Consider the following 14301-nt stretch of genomic DNA (forward strand, 5'->3'; position numbering starts at 1 on the left):
CGATGAGGATAGATTGGATAGGCTGGGGTTGTTTGCTTTGGAATTGATGAGGTTTTTGGGAGATTTAATTAAGGTGTATAAAATTATGACGGGCCGAGATAGAGTGGATAGCAAGAACCTATTTCCCTTAGCAGGGAGGTCAATAATCAGGGTACATAGATCTAAGATAATTGGTTGAAGGATTAGAGGGGAGCGGAAGATTTAATTCCCAGCCAGTGAGCGGTGGGGGTCGGGAAATCACTGCCTGAAAGGGTGGGAGAGGAGGAAACCCTCATCGCATTGAAAAATAAAAACTTCAACATGCACGTGAAGATCCGTAACCTACAAGATTAGTGACCAAACGCTGGAAAGTGAGATGAGGCTCGGTACCGATTTTTCGGTAAGCACAGGCAAGATGTGCAGAATGGCTTCCTTCAGTGGCCTAACTTTCTATGATTCGATGATATGATTGCCGTCTGTCTCGGCATCGCGATAATATACACTCTACCATAAGTATACTTCAATCAAATTGGTGCTTTGTTTCACTGTGAGAGCGAAGAGACATAAGTGTGTAGACATTGGCTGCTGCAACTCGGTTGCACCTTTACTTTTCCTACCGTCTCAGTCCTCTTCTCCAGCCTTCTCTGCTGGTGTTGCAGGTTAGATCAGCCTTCGCCGTTCAAGGAAGCCTGAGAAGTCCATCAAGGGACACACAGAGAGACATGAGACAGAGACAGGGAAAGATAGAGATATGCATGCAAATCAAATAAAGAGTATAAATGTCAGGTTTTGCAAACTAGAAGAATTTAAGTTACAAATTGGGAGAGATTCCTTCTCGGGTCTTGAAATCTTAGAAGAGAAGATTGGACGCCCGATTAAAAGCACCGGCCACGTTGAAGCATCTGGGAGAGAGGTAAATTTGGTCAATTAATTCCATTTAATGTATTTGAGCATTGACGAGATCTTTGAAGAGTAGCGCTTCGAGCAGAATTCAAACCAAGGCAGGAAAACCACAAAGGAGTTTTGAGACCACCGCTTCAACCTCTCGGCCATCCCAGCTGTGAACGGCATGTTCGTTCAAACAGGATTCCATTCAGAAACATGCAATTTCTGCACAAGTCAGCATTGGTGGTTCAGGGGTAGAATTCTCGCCTGCCACGCGGGAGACCCGGGTTCGATTCCCGGCCAATGCACGATTATTTTGCATTCTGCACCAAGGAGGAACTTCGGAACAGGATTGTGGTTTTTGGTCCTTCCAGCCTGTTCCGCAACTCAATGAGATCATGGCTGAGTTGTGACCGAAATCCCTGTACCCGCCTTCGTCCCATAGTTCTCAATACGTTTGGTTAACAAAAATCTATCAATCACGGGTTTGAAATTAACAATTGAGCTTACATCAACTGCCGTTTGTGGAAGAGACTTCCACACTTCTACCTCCCTTTGCTTGTGGAAGTGTGTCCTAACTTCACTCCCGAAAGTCCTGACTCTAATGTTTGGGCTATGCCCCCAAGTCCAAGATACCATAACGAGCGGAAATAGTTTCTTTGTAACTACCCCATCAGTTCCTCTTAATATCTTGATAATTTCGATCATATCAGCCTTTAATCTACTAAATTGCAAGGAATATAACCATAGTTTGTGTAATCTCTCCTCGTAATTTGACGCTTAGAGTCCAGGTATCATTCTAGTAAATCTACACTGCACTCCCTCCAAGGACGGTATATCCTTCCTAAGGTGCGGTGCCTCGAACTGAACACAGCACTCCAGGTTTGGTCCAACCAGAGCTTTTTGTAGATGTAGCATAATGTCTATTCCCTTGTATTCTCATCCTCTAAATATACAGGCCACCATTCCATTAGCCTTTTTGATTATTTCCTGTACCTGCCCATGACATGTTATTGATCTATGTACATGGACACCTAAGTTCCTGTGGAACTTCACAGTTTCGAATTATTCACCTTTTGTAAAGTATTCTGATCTATCATTGTGAAGTCCAAAGTGGATGACCTCACACTTGCCAAAATTGAAATCCATTTGCCACGGTTTTGGCCATTCATTTATTATATTAATGTCTCTCTGGAATGTTATGCTTTCATCTGCACTGCTCACAACGCTGCTCATTTTGGAGCCATCCACAAACTTCGATATGTCGTTCTCGAACCCGTCATCTAATATTAATGAGAACACCTGAACTGGGGGAATTCACATTCAGCATCAATCTCTTCATCATCCAGAGACATTTTATTTACTTTACATGTGTTGCGCCTTGGGAAACTCAACACTCTGTCTTCTGGAGCTCAAACATGCTCTGCATGTAATTCAATCCGACCAACAGCAATACTGAGAAGATGTCAGAAGCCAATTGGTGTCTTTTCACTCAAAGTTGTGGAATAGCAAGGCTCATCTGGGATTTGAACGCGGAACTTCTCGGATTTTAATTAACTGAAGCCCCAAAGCGAGAATCATGCATTTGGATCAACCAGGCGCTGTTACTTGCTTTGTGCAGCCAGTGACAAGTTTCGTTGTCTTCCAAAGCCGATCGGCCATCCTTTCAGACCTCTTCTGTGCATCCAATCTCGTTTTCCATTCCGGTGTGCACTAATATCAAGCTGCACACTAACTATTTCCTGTCGCCAATATTAGTTTCCCTTTACTAAATTGGTTTCGTCTGTGCGACTTTTATTATCAAGCAAGACGTTTCAGAATTAGTTGCTCTGAAACTACATTGCTTTGGAGGATACTGAGAGATGTTGATGAAAAGAGGGACCTTGGAGTGCATGTCCACAGATTCCTGAAGGTAAGAGGACACGTAGTTAAAGTGGTTAAAAAGGCATACAGGATACTCTCCTTTATTAGCTGACGCATTGAATGTAAGAGCATGGAGGTTATGGTAGAAATTTATAAAACAATGGTTCAGCCTCAGCAAGAAAGCAACATATAGTTGTGGTCACCACATTACAGGAAAGATGTGATTGCACTAAAGATAGTACAGAGGAGATTTACGACAGTGTTGCCAGAACATGATAATTTTAGCTATGAGATTAGATTGGATAGGATGAGGTTGTTTGCTTTGGAGATGAGGAGGCTGTTGGCAAATTTTATTGAGGTGTATAAAATTATGACGGGCCGAGATAGAGTGGATGGCAAGGACCTATTTCCCTTAGCAGGGAGGTCAATAATCAGGGTACATCGATCTAAGGTAATTGGTAGAAGGATTAGAGGGGAGAGGAAGATTTTTTTTCCCACCCAGTGGACGGTGGGGGTCGGGAAATTACTGCCCGAAAGGGTGGGAGATGCAGAAACCTTCATCGCATTGAAAAAATAAAAACTTCAATATGCATGTTAAGATCCGTTACTAAAAGTATTAGGTATCAAACGCTGGATAGTGTGATAAGGCTCGGTATCGATTTTTTCGGCCGGCACAAGCACGATGTGCAGAATGGTTTCCTTCTGTGGCCTAACTTTCTAGGATTCTATGATATGATTGCCGTCTGTCTCGGCATCGTGATAACATACACTCTCCCATAAGTATACTTTAATCAAGTTGGTGCTTTGTTTCACTGTGAGAGCAGAGACATAAGTGTGTAATCATTTGCTACAGCAGCTGGGTTGCACCTTTATTTTCCTACCGTCTCAGTCCATTTTTTTACCCTCCTCTGCTGGTGTTGCAGGTTCGGTCAGCCTTCGCCGTTCAAGGAAGCCTGAGAAGTCCATCAGGGGTCACACAGAGAGACAAGAGACAGAGACAGGGAAAGATAGAGAGATGCATGCAAAGAAAATAAAGAGTATAAATGTAAGGTTTTGAAAACTAGCGGAATTCAAGTTACAGATTGGGAAATATTGCTTCTCGGTCTTGAAATCTTGGAAGAGAAGATTGGACGCCCAATTAAAAGTACCGGCCACGTTGAAGTATCTCTCATGCTGGGACAGAGGTAAATGCGGTCAATTAATTCCAATTTATGTATTTGAGCATTGAAGAGATCTTTAAACCGGAGCACTGCGAGCCGAATTCAAACCAAGGCATGAAAACTCCATTGGGGTTTTGAGACAACAGCTTAAACCACTCGTCCATCGCAGCAGGAAACGGCATGTTCGTTCAGACAGGATTCCATTTAGAAACATGCAAATTCTTCACAACCCAGCATTGGTGGTTCAGGGGTAGAATTCTCGCCTGCCACGCGGGAGACCCGGGTTCGATTCCCGGCCAATGCATGATCGTTTTGCATTCTGCACCAAGGAGGAACTTCGGAACAGGAGTTTGGTCTTTGATCCTTCCAGCCTGTTCCGTAACTCAATGAGTTGTGACCGAACTCCCTGCACCCGCTTTCCTCCCATATCTCGAAATACCTTTGGTTAACAAAAATCTATAAATCACGGGTTTGAAATTAACAATTGAGCTCGCATCAACTGCCGTTTGTGGAAGAGATTTCCACACTTCGACCTCCCTTTGCTTGTAGAAGTGTGTCCTAACTTCACTCCTGAAAGTCCTGACTCAAATGTTTAGGCGATGCCCCCAAGTCCTCGACACCCCAACGAGCGGAAATAGTTTCTTTGTAACTACCCCATCAGTTCCTAATAATATCTTGATAATTTCGATCACATCAGCCTTTAATCTACTAAATTGCAGTGAATACAACCATAGTTTGTGTAATCTCTCCTCGTAATTTAACGCTTCGGGCCCAGGCATCATTCTAGTAAATCTGCACTGCACTCCCTCCAAGGACAGAATATCCTTCCGAAGGTGTGGTGCCCAGAACTGAACACAGTACTCCAGGTGTGGTCCAACCAGAGCTTTTTGTAGCTGTAGAATAATGTCTATTCCCTTGTATTCTCGTCCTCTAAATATATAGGCCACCATTCCATTAGCCTTTTTGATTATTTCCTGTACCGGTCCATGACATGTTATTGATCTATGTACAGGGAAAACCTAAGTTCCTATGGAACGCCACAGTTTCGAATTTTTCACCTTTTGTGAAGTATTCTGATCTATCTTTGTGAAGTCCAAAGTGGATGACCTCACACTTGCCAAAATTGAAATCCATTTGCCACGGTTTTGTCCATTCATTTATTATATTAATGTCTCTCTGGAATGTTATGCTTTCATCTACACTGCTTACATCGCTTCCCATTTTGGGTCCATCGGCAAACTTCGATATGTCGTTCTCTATCCCGTTATCTAATATCAATTAGACCGCCTGACCTTGGGGAAATTCACATTCAGCATCAATCTCTTCATCATCTTGAGACATTTTATTTACTTTAAATGTGTTGCCCAGGCATAGAATGTAAGAGCAGTGAGGTTGTTCTTGAAATGAATATAACACTAGTTAGGCCACAGCTGGAGTATTTCCTACAGTTGTGGTCACCACATTACAGGAAAGATGCGACTGCACGAGAAATGGTACAGATGTGATTTACGACGATGTTTAGAGGACTGGAGAATTTTAGCTATGAGAATAGATTGGATAGGCTGAGGGTGTTTTCTCTGCAACCGAGGAGGCTGAGGGGAGATTTAATTGAGGTGTACAAAATTATGACGGGCCTGGATAGAGTGGAAAGGAAGGATCTGTTTCACTTAGCAGGGAGGTCAATAAAAAGGGCGGATAGATTTAGGGTAATTGGTCGAGGATTAGAGTGGAGCAGAGGGGATTTTTTTCCACCCAGCGGGTGGTGGGGTTCTGGAACTCACTGCCTGAGAGGGTGGGAGAAGCAGAAACACTCATCGGATTTAAAAAGCACTTCAATATGCACTTGAAGAGCCATAACCGACAAGACTACGGACCAAACGCAGGTAAGTCGGGCGATGCTGGATACCTCTTTTCCGGCCGGTACAAACACGATCGGCGGAATGGCCTCCACTGGCGTAAATTTTTCAGATTGTCTGATTCTCTGATATGATTGCCGTCTGTCTCGGCATGGTGATAACATACACTCTACCATAAGAATACTTTAATCAAATTGGTGATTTGATTCACTGTGAGAGGGACGATACATAAATGTGTGGACATTGGCTGCAGCAGCTGGGTTGCACCTTTACTTTTCCTACCGTCTCAGTCTTTCTTTAATCTTCTCTGCTGGTGTTGCAGGTTCGATCAGCCGTCGCCGTTCCATTTCACGCTCAGGCCTACCCGCACTCGGTACTGTCATGGCCTGAACACGTCTTTCGTATTCTCACAGAAAATGCCACTTTTGCGAGCAGCTTGTCTGGACTGGACTGCACTGAGCTGGGACACTGGGAGTATTCAATTAATGAAATCAGTACTTCAAACAGAAAAAAATCTTCACTCACTCATCCTGATACATTCGGGTCTCATTAGAAGCCTAAAAAGCCCATCAGGCAACAACACAAGAGACAGAGATAGGGAGAGAAAGAGAAATGCATGCAAAGAGAATATAGGTTTTCAATAGAATCATACAATCATAAAATGGTTACAGAACAGATGGAGGCTATTCGACCCATCGAGCCCGTGCCGGGTCATTTCAAGAGCAATCCAGTTAGTCCCATTCCCCCGCTCCTTCCGGTCGCTCTATATTTTTATGCCTTCAAGTATTTATCGAATTCCTTTTTAAAACCCACGATTCAATCTGCTTCCACCACCCTTTCAGGCAGCGCATTCCAGATTATAACTACTCGCTGGGTAAAAAAGTGTTTCCTCATGTCGCCTTTGGTTCTTTTGCCAATCACCGTAAATCTGTGTCCTCTGGTTCTCGATCCTTCCGCCAATGGGAACAGGTTCTCTTTATTTACTTTATCTGAACCCTTCATGACTTTGAACACTTCTATCAAATCTCCTCTTAACGTTCTCTGCTCGAAGGAGAACAACCCCAGCACGGGGTAAATGCGATCAATCAGCTTCAATTCATTAATTTGAGCATTAAACAGCTCTTTAAACGTTACTGTGACATTATGGTAGCGTGGCCTCGCGGTCTAAAGTGTTCCAACAAATTTCTATGGAGGCGTGGGTTTGAATCCCACTGATGCTAGAATTTCTGGCAATGTTTATTTTGATCTGTTCACAGAAAATCCGATTGTCGTGCGATGGAGCAGAGGATGTGAAAGAAGCTAAAAGTGAAATGCAAATATTATTTTCATCAAGGGGACAGGACACGTTTCCACAGGTAAGCGTCTCTCACCTTAAGATTCTTTCCAGCAGAGTGGGACAGTTGATCAGAGTGACCGGGCTCCAGCGGCGCAATCAGTCAGTGCGTCGTCCTTATATGACTGTACAGGGTCGGGAAATGGCGAGGTTGTTAGTTGAGTCTCACCGAGATAAACGAATCTTTTTCCTTTTGAACATTTCGAACGGAGCAAAAGGAATAATTGAGGTGTTCCAAAATGCATCAATTATTTGTCTCGCCACGTGGTTCCTCTTGTTGCAATAGCAGATGTGATATTTAGTGTTATCAGTTTACAGGAGGTAGACTGCGGAATTGGAGCCACGCACTATGATTTTGATCCATCTGTAAATTGTGGGATTTAGCTTGAGCTTTAAATCAGCGCGTTAGACCGCTCAGCCACGATAATTTCCATCTTGCGATCTTCAGGAGCTACTTCTACAGCATAGAATTACTGCAAGCAAGAATTCTACCCCTGAAGCACCAATGCTTGCACGGCAGCCGGATGCATTTGTCCAGTTGGAAACCTGTCTGATGGAACATGCAGTCTGATAGAACCGGAAGTCCAGCAGATTGACTTTTGCGGTGAGCAGATGATGAGCCTCCTTCTTGAGAATGTTTCGCCAATCCAGCTCATAGTGGATTAAGCATTATAAATTCGGGTGGGACTGGAGCCACTTGTATCAGATGAAGTGTAGGGGGTTGTTTCCCTTTCCTGAAGGGCATTAATGATCCTGTTGAGGTTTTGATGCAAAATTTCACTTCCCAGCGCCGAAATCACCGAACCCTGAGCTAAAATTCAACGATGGTGAGATTTGGACATACAACTTTTGCAGTGATTAGAAGAAGTCCCACGTGCTACCCATGGCGCCACAAATCGGCTATCGATTAGGTTATTTCACGTTACCCATATGCTGCTTTGGAACTTTTGCTGCGGTGCAGTAAGTGGTTCAAAAGCTCAGTGGAGATTCAAAGCAGCTCCTGAGAAAGCGACACAGCGACGGTTTGTGCAATGCATAGTCCTCTCTCTCTCTCCCATTTGCTCACTCTCGCTTTCCATCTTGAGCTCTCACTCTCCCCGTTTATCTCATGAGCGCTGGAAAACAAGGGGTGGAAGTTATGTTAAAGCTGCGCAGAGCTCTGGCAAGACCCCATCTGGAGGACAGCATTCAATTCTGGGCACCCCACCTCAGGAAGGATGTATGAACCTGGATGTTCGAGGGGATGAATGGCCTACTCATGTTCCTATGTTCCAATAAATGAAAGAATAATTCAAGTATGGAGACCCGAATGTATCAGGATGAGTGAGTGAAGAATGTTTTCTGTTTGAAGTGCTGATTTCATTCATTGAATGCTCCCAGTGTCCCAACTCAGTGCAGTCCAGTCCAGACGAGCTGCTCGCAAAAGTGGCATTTTCTGTGAGAACACGAAAGACGTGTTCAGTCCATGAAAATACCGAGTGCGGATAGGCCTGCGCGTGCAATGGAAAATTGAGGTGAAATACTCCCACAAGCAGCGGGTGTCTCTGTTTCCATTTCCACAATGCACGCACGCACGGGCCGAATCGATGCAGCTCCTGGGAAATCAGCGAGGCGACGCAGGGCTGTCGTGGATCATTTGAAGCAACTGGCACACACAAGATTCGGCCCGTTTCACGTGGAATCTCCTGTTTCTGAATCTTCTTTCCTTCCTGCTTCCTCTGCACCTCCAGCTGCCAGTTGAATTAGATGCTTGATGCAAACACAGCGAATACATGAAACCCATCTTGACCTGGTCAGCAGGGAGAGGGAAAGGATGGTGCTGGCCATTGAGAAGGGATGGATTTTGCACATACCGGGAAAAATAGACGCAAATGTCTCATCTCCCTGCTTCTTTGCTTTGCGGAATATCTTAGCATTCAGAGATGATCTCACTGCCCCCCAGGCCCATGATCCCCACTCGCACTCTCCTTCCAATCACAAACCCTTTGCTTAGGTTTGAAATCGTATATGTTTTCACACTGGGATTTAATTTGCAGAAAGCGATGCTGTGATAACCCGGGGCTATTGAGGAGATGCAGTGCAAGAAGATACATAAAAGGCTAATGATAATAATGACTGTTCTCACACTGTGAGCTACAGTTAAAGGCTGACAACATTTAAAGTCTCATGCAGCAGGTCTGGGCCCAAATCTTTCACGTGGCATCTCCTTCTGCTTCTGTCACTCCTTTTCCTCCACGGAGAGTTCATTTGGAATTCCTGTGCGGCTGCATTGCGCATTTTCCAGAACTGCTTCGAGCGCAATTCGCTCCAGTCCATCAATTGCAGATATTAGTTTGATTAAGGGGAGAAGAAACCTTTTCACAGGCAAGGGCTGTTCATCCTATTGTTTTTTCTGCCAGATTAGGGCAGATGATCAAAGTAACCGGATTGGGTGAACTGTCCGTACAGGTGCCTGGTGGGCTCGTGGTTATGATTCGGCGCTTACACTGATATAATTAATTACATGAAACCAAATAAACTCTACGAACAGAGGAATATTTCTGTAAACACCATTAACCAACCTATAACATTTTGTTGCAGACTGTAAGAAACCCTAACATGGTTACCGAATGACAGTCACTAGTTTAATAATGATTTGTTTTGTATTTGAAACGCTTTTCCGACTGTATTTTAGGAGACTGTTTGGAAATGTTCAATGTGTATGAGACCAGGAGTTTGGTGCAGCCGTTGTTAAATTGAACAGGAACAGCCAATTGTCGACCTATCAACACAGGAGAAGAAACTCGCCCCTGGAGGTACATCTGGAACAAGTTCCAATATAATGAAAAAATTCTGCCCGGGATCGAATCGGGGGCTTTTTGCGTGTGAGGCAAACGTGATAATCGCGATAATACAGAAACCGCAACACCGTAAGTATTTTTAAAAATGCTCAGTGTTTATCACACCAGTAACCTGGTGCAACCGCTGATCAATTTCACAGGACCGGTGCTTTGTATCAAACAGAAGTTAGCAAGCAAAAAGTGTTATTAATGGTAATAGTGGGACTGAGAAATGCTTAAACAACCGGCACTCTGTAAAACAGAACTCCAATTATCGGTTTAAATAAAATCCTGAACTGACAGAGCGGAGGGCGATTAAAGATTGAATTATATCGCAATTCACTGAATCTAAACAACGTTTAAAGAAGTGAATCTCTCAGGAGTAGGATTCCTGCGCTTTTGGTGAGGAAGTGTGGTTGGCTGCTGCTTTCGTCCCCTGCACTCCCAGAAGCGCGGTGGTGGTCAGTACCGATCGCCATCCATATGGATTTCGGATCCACAAGTTTCCCGTGGAGCTGGTGGCAGAACTTCAGCATCTGACTTCAGATCCGAAGACTAAGTGTTTGAATGACGTTGGGTCGCAGCATTTTCACTGCGGCTCAGGGCTCTGCGACTGATTTTATGTCGGGACAGTGTTTGAGGGATTGGCTGTTCAGCGTTTGCGCAGTAAAGCAAAATTACATTTCATACATCAATGTTTTTTTTCAGTTACTTTATGTTTAGACCCTTTCCAGTTTTATATGGAAACAGATATCAGTATTTAAGGGATGTGCTGAGCAATGTTTGTGGAATCAGTGTAATTAAATTTGATACCTCAATGTTGTTTTTTCTGTAACTTTCTATTTACACCTTCTCCAGTTTTACATAGAAACAGGTATCAATGTTTGAAGGGTGTGGTGTGCAAAGTTTGTGTAATCAGCATAATTCAGTGTAATACAATGAATGGCTTTTTCTGTTACTTTCTATTTAGACCCTCTCCAGTTTTATATAGAAACAGGTCTCAATTTTTAAGGGCTGTGGTGTGCAATGTTTATGGAATCAGCGTAATTAAATTTGCTTATTTAGTCTATTCCGTCTCCAGCCCAAACTCTTGTCGTTAGATTTGTAACTTCACCGAGTTCAAAATGGGATAAATCCACCGTCCAGCCACTCGGCAATCATAAATTTTAATTGAACTTTACTCTGGCCCAGAGTCACCCGCTGTAATCCAGTCTTTCTCGGGCACATTAACATCATAACCACTGGTTTAAAAGAGAAAACTGCCGTCCGTTTCACTGGAAGTGCAAGAGACAACTTTGTGGACACCGGCTCGTTGGACCTTCTCATTTCAACTCATCTCATTTTCAGCAAACCAGAACGTTACTGAAATAGAGGATGGTGAATAACAGCTCGAAAAATCAATGTTGTCTATCATTGGGTGACTGAGTCTTCCAACATACAGACATACAGGCATTTCGGGGCAAGGGGAGTTTGAAGTTCAGAAATAACACAGCACAGATTTTCACTCGTGCAAGCTGCACACCCTTTATTTTTGAAAAGTAAACTGATGGTAAGACCGCTGTTACATTGATCACTACAAGCTGAAGCTTTCGCTCGGTGAATTAATGGTTCAGCGCGCAAGACGTCGTGTTTCTATAGCGCAATTGGTTCCTGTTAATTAATAATGGTCGGTGGTTCAATTCCACTCACAGAGGGTGACTGTTACCTTAACATTCATTGTCTCGCATTGCCGGGTTTCTAAAGTGCTGCTATCAGCTGAGCACGGCTGATATTCCAACATTTCGCCTGCGGTCGGAGAGCAGGCACACGAACAATAAATAAAAAACCGAGATTGGCTTCAAGGTAATCAGAATTCTTCGTGACAGACCAGATCCGAAGAGAATGCTCACGGTTTGCCGGAGAGCTGTCTCGCTGTGACGTGGATATTTCTGCAGTGAGCGACAGGCAAACTGTTTCCCATTTTTCCGTGATGAATGTCACTCCCCTTACTTTGGAAAAGTAAAATGGTATTCACATTCCGACAGGTTTCAGTTGATTTGTGAGGGATCATTAAAGGATCCTGCAGCGCTGCCTCCGTTAACAACAGCAGTTCTGAGCCGCATCTCAGAAGCAGCAACAATCCCATCAGTTTTTTGTTGTTCCCCAGCTCCCGGAGTGAGCGAGACCGTGACAGCAGCACCATTCAGGCCGCCTGTCCAGCCCTGCCCTCTCCAATCACCGGCTGCCGATGGAAAGCAGCGAATGCAGTCTCAGACCGAGCATTATTGCCCTTCCCTGGGAAACTGGATACCACGGCCCGACCAAACGTCCCCATACACCGAGCACAGGCAGAGGAAACTCCGGGGAGTTTATATACTGATCACTCGGCCTTCCAGCAGGATTTAGCGAGAATCAGAGAGAGTGAAACTGCCATTGGGCCTCACTGAGAAAATCGGGGTCAGTAAATTAGAGATTCTGGAGTCAGGATGAGCCAGCGGTTGAGGTCGCTGTATTCAGATCGCAGTTTCCCTGGTGTTGTGGTTTTGAATCCTCAATCTTCACAATCAGTCCTTTGCTTGTACGAAATTCTTTCTTGTGCCTTAGGCTGGAGGTGTTTTTTTTTCTGCACAGTTGATTTGCTACTTCCAGAAAACCAACCCGGCATCCGTCCCCGGCAGGTTTATTTTTATTGGTTGTAAGAATGTGTAGTGTTTGGGGTCAGTAGAACACGGCCCGTGGAATCAATCCACTGTGACATTAACCAGTTGTTCCAATTCCTTTGCCACGAGACTCATCTGGCGAAATGGAAATCCAGATGTGGCTCATTGCAATTGCCATTATTAAATAAAAATGAGTCATGGACACGGCCTTTAGGCCTATGGTCTCAATACTCATATTCGCATGTGGACTTTAAACTTTTTGTGTGTTGTTGATAAAATGGTGAAAAGCAGAGTGCGAATGTTTTTGATCGTTGTGAGTCCTTTACTTCCTCGGTTACTGAATGGTGGGAGATGTTTGTTATGAAACAGACACATATGAAGTACATCTCACTGTATATTGTGCGCGTGCAAGATGTTTTCTGCTAAAATTCGTTCATGTGACTTAGACAATGCCACCATAGCCACACCTGCGGCTAGTCAGCAATTTCTCTTGGACAACACTGACATAGAGCATGGCCGAGTGCACTGAGTCCGGACATTGATGCTTCAGGACTGTCAGGGTGGGATTCGATTTTCGTCTCTAACAAAATTTCCATAGCAACGGAAAGAATGGCGGCTGCTGTTGCATAAACATCACAGTCAAACAAACACACACTCTTTGTATCTACTCACTTGAGGTTGTACAAGAGTGGGGGGCACTAGTTAATGTACTTTAACTGAGGCGGCACTAGTTGGGGTTGTATGATAGAGTGGAGCAGCCGTTGCCCTTCTGTATTACTAAGGTGGGAATCCAGACTACTTGTATCACAAGCACGGAACATTTTTAACCAAGTCCTAAAATACCGCCTGTAAAATGAGAACGGGTGACAATTCAACACAGGGAAAACACAGCAAACTCATTTAAGTTTAGACTGTCACTTGTTAACCAAGGTGGAAAGCCAACAAAGTGGAGCATTGTTCAGGGATGTCCTGTTCATAATAGGCTGGGAAAAGCCAATCCGGCAAATTATTACCCCATCAGTCTGCACTCAATCATCAGCAAAGTGATGGAAGGTGTCGTCGACAGTGCTATCAAGCGGCACTTACTCACCAATAACCTGCTCACCGATGCTCAGTTTGGGTTTCGCCAGGACCACTCGGCGACAGACCTCGTTGCAGCCTTGGTCCAAACCTGGACAAAAGAGCTAAATTCCGGAGGTGAGGTGAGAGCAACTGCCCTTGACATCAAGGCACCCTTTGACCGATGTGTCTTCAAGGAGCCCTAGGAAATTTGAAGTCAACGGGAATCAGGTGGAAAACTCTCCAGTGGCTGGAATCTTACCTGGCGCCAAGTAAGATGGTAGTGGTTGTTGGAGGCAAATCATCTCCGCCCCAGGACATCACTGCAGGAGTTCCTCAGGGCGGTGTCCGACGCCCATCCATCGTCAGCTGCTTTATCAATAGCCTTTCCTCCATCATAAGGTCAGAAATGGGGATGTTCGCTGATGATTGCACAGTGTACATTTCCATTCGCAATCCCTCTACTAATGAAGCAGTACGTGCCCGCGTGCAGCAAAACCTGGACAACATTCAGCCTTGGGCTGATGAGTGGCAAGTAACATTCAATGCCAGGCAATGACCAACTCTAACAAGAGAAAACCTAACCAACTCCCCTTGACATTCAACGGCATTACCATCGCCGAATTCCCCGCCATCAACAGCCTTGGGATCACCATTGACCAGAAACTTAACTGGACCAGCTACATAAATGCCGTGGCGACAAGAGCA

General features: G+C 44.4%; 2 non-coding genes across 2 annotated transcripts; both read left to right on the plus strand.

The window, feature by feature from the left end:
• Positions 1-1101: 1101 nt before the first annotated feature.
• Positions 1102-1172, plus strand: trnag-gcc (transfer RNA glycine (anticodon GCC)). The gene has a single exon. It is a non-coding gene; the product is annotated as a tRNA-Gly (tRNA).
• Positions 1173-4120: 2948 nt separating this feature from the next.
• Positions 4121-4191, plus strand: trnag-gcc (transfer RNA glycine (anticodon GCC)). The gene has a single exon. It is a non-coding gene; the product is annotated as a tRNA-Gly (tRNA).
• The last annotated feature ends 10110 nt before the right edge of the window (positions 4192-14301 follow it).

This window comes from Heptranchias perlo, unplaced genomic scaffold, assembly GCF_035084215.1.
Source record: "Heptranchias perlo isolate sHepPer1 unplaced genomic scaffold, sHepPer1.hap1 HAP1_SCAFFOLD_73, whole genome shotgun sequence".
NCBI classification, from domain to species: Eukaryota; Metazoa; Chordata; class Chondrichthyes; order Hexanchiformes; family Hexanchidae; genus Heptranchias; species Heptranchias perlo.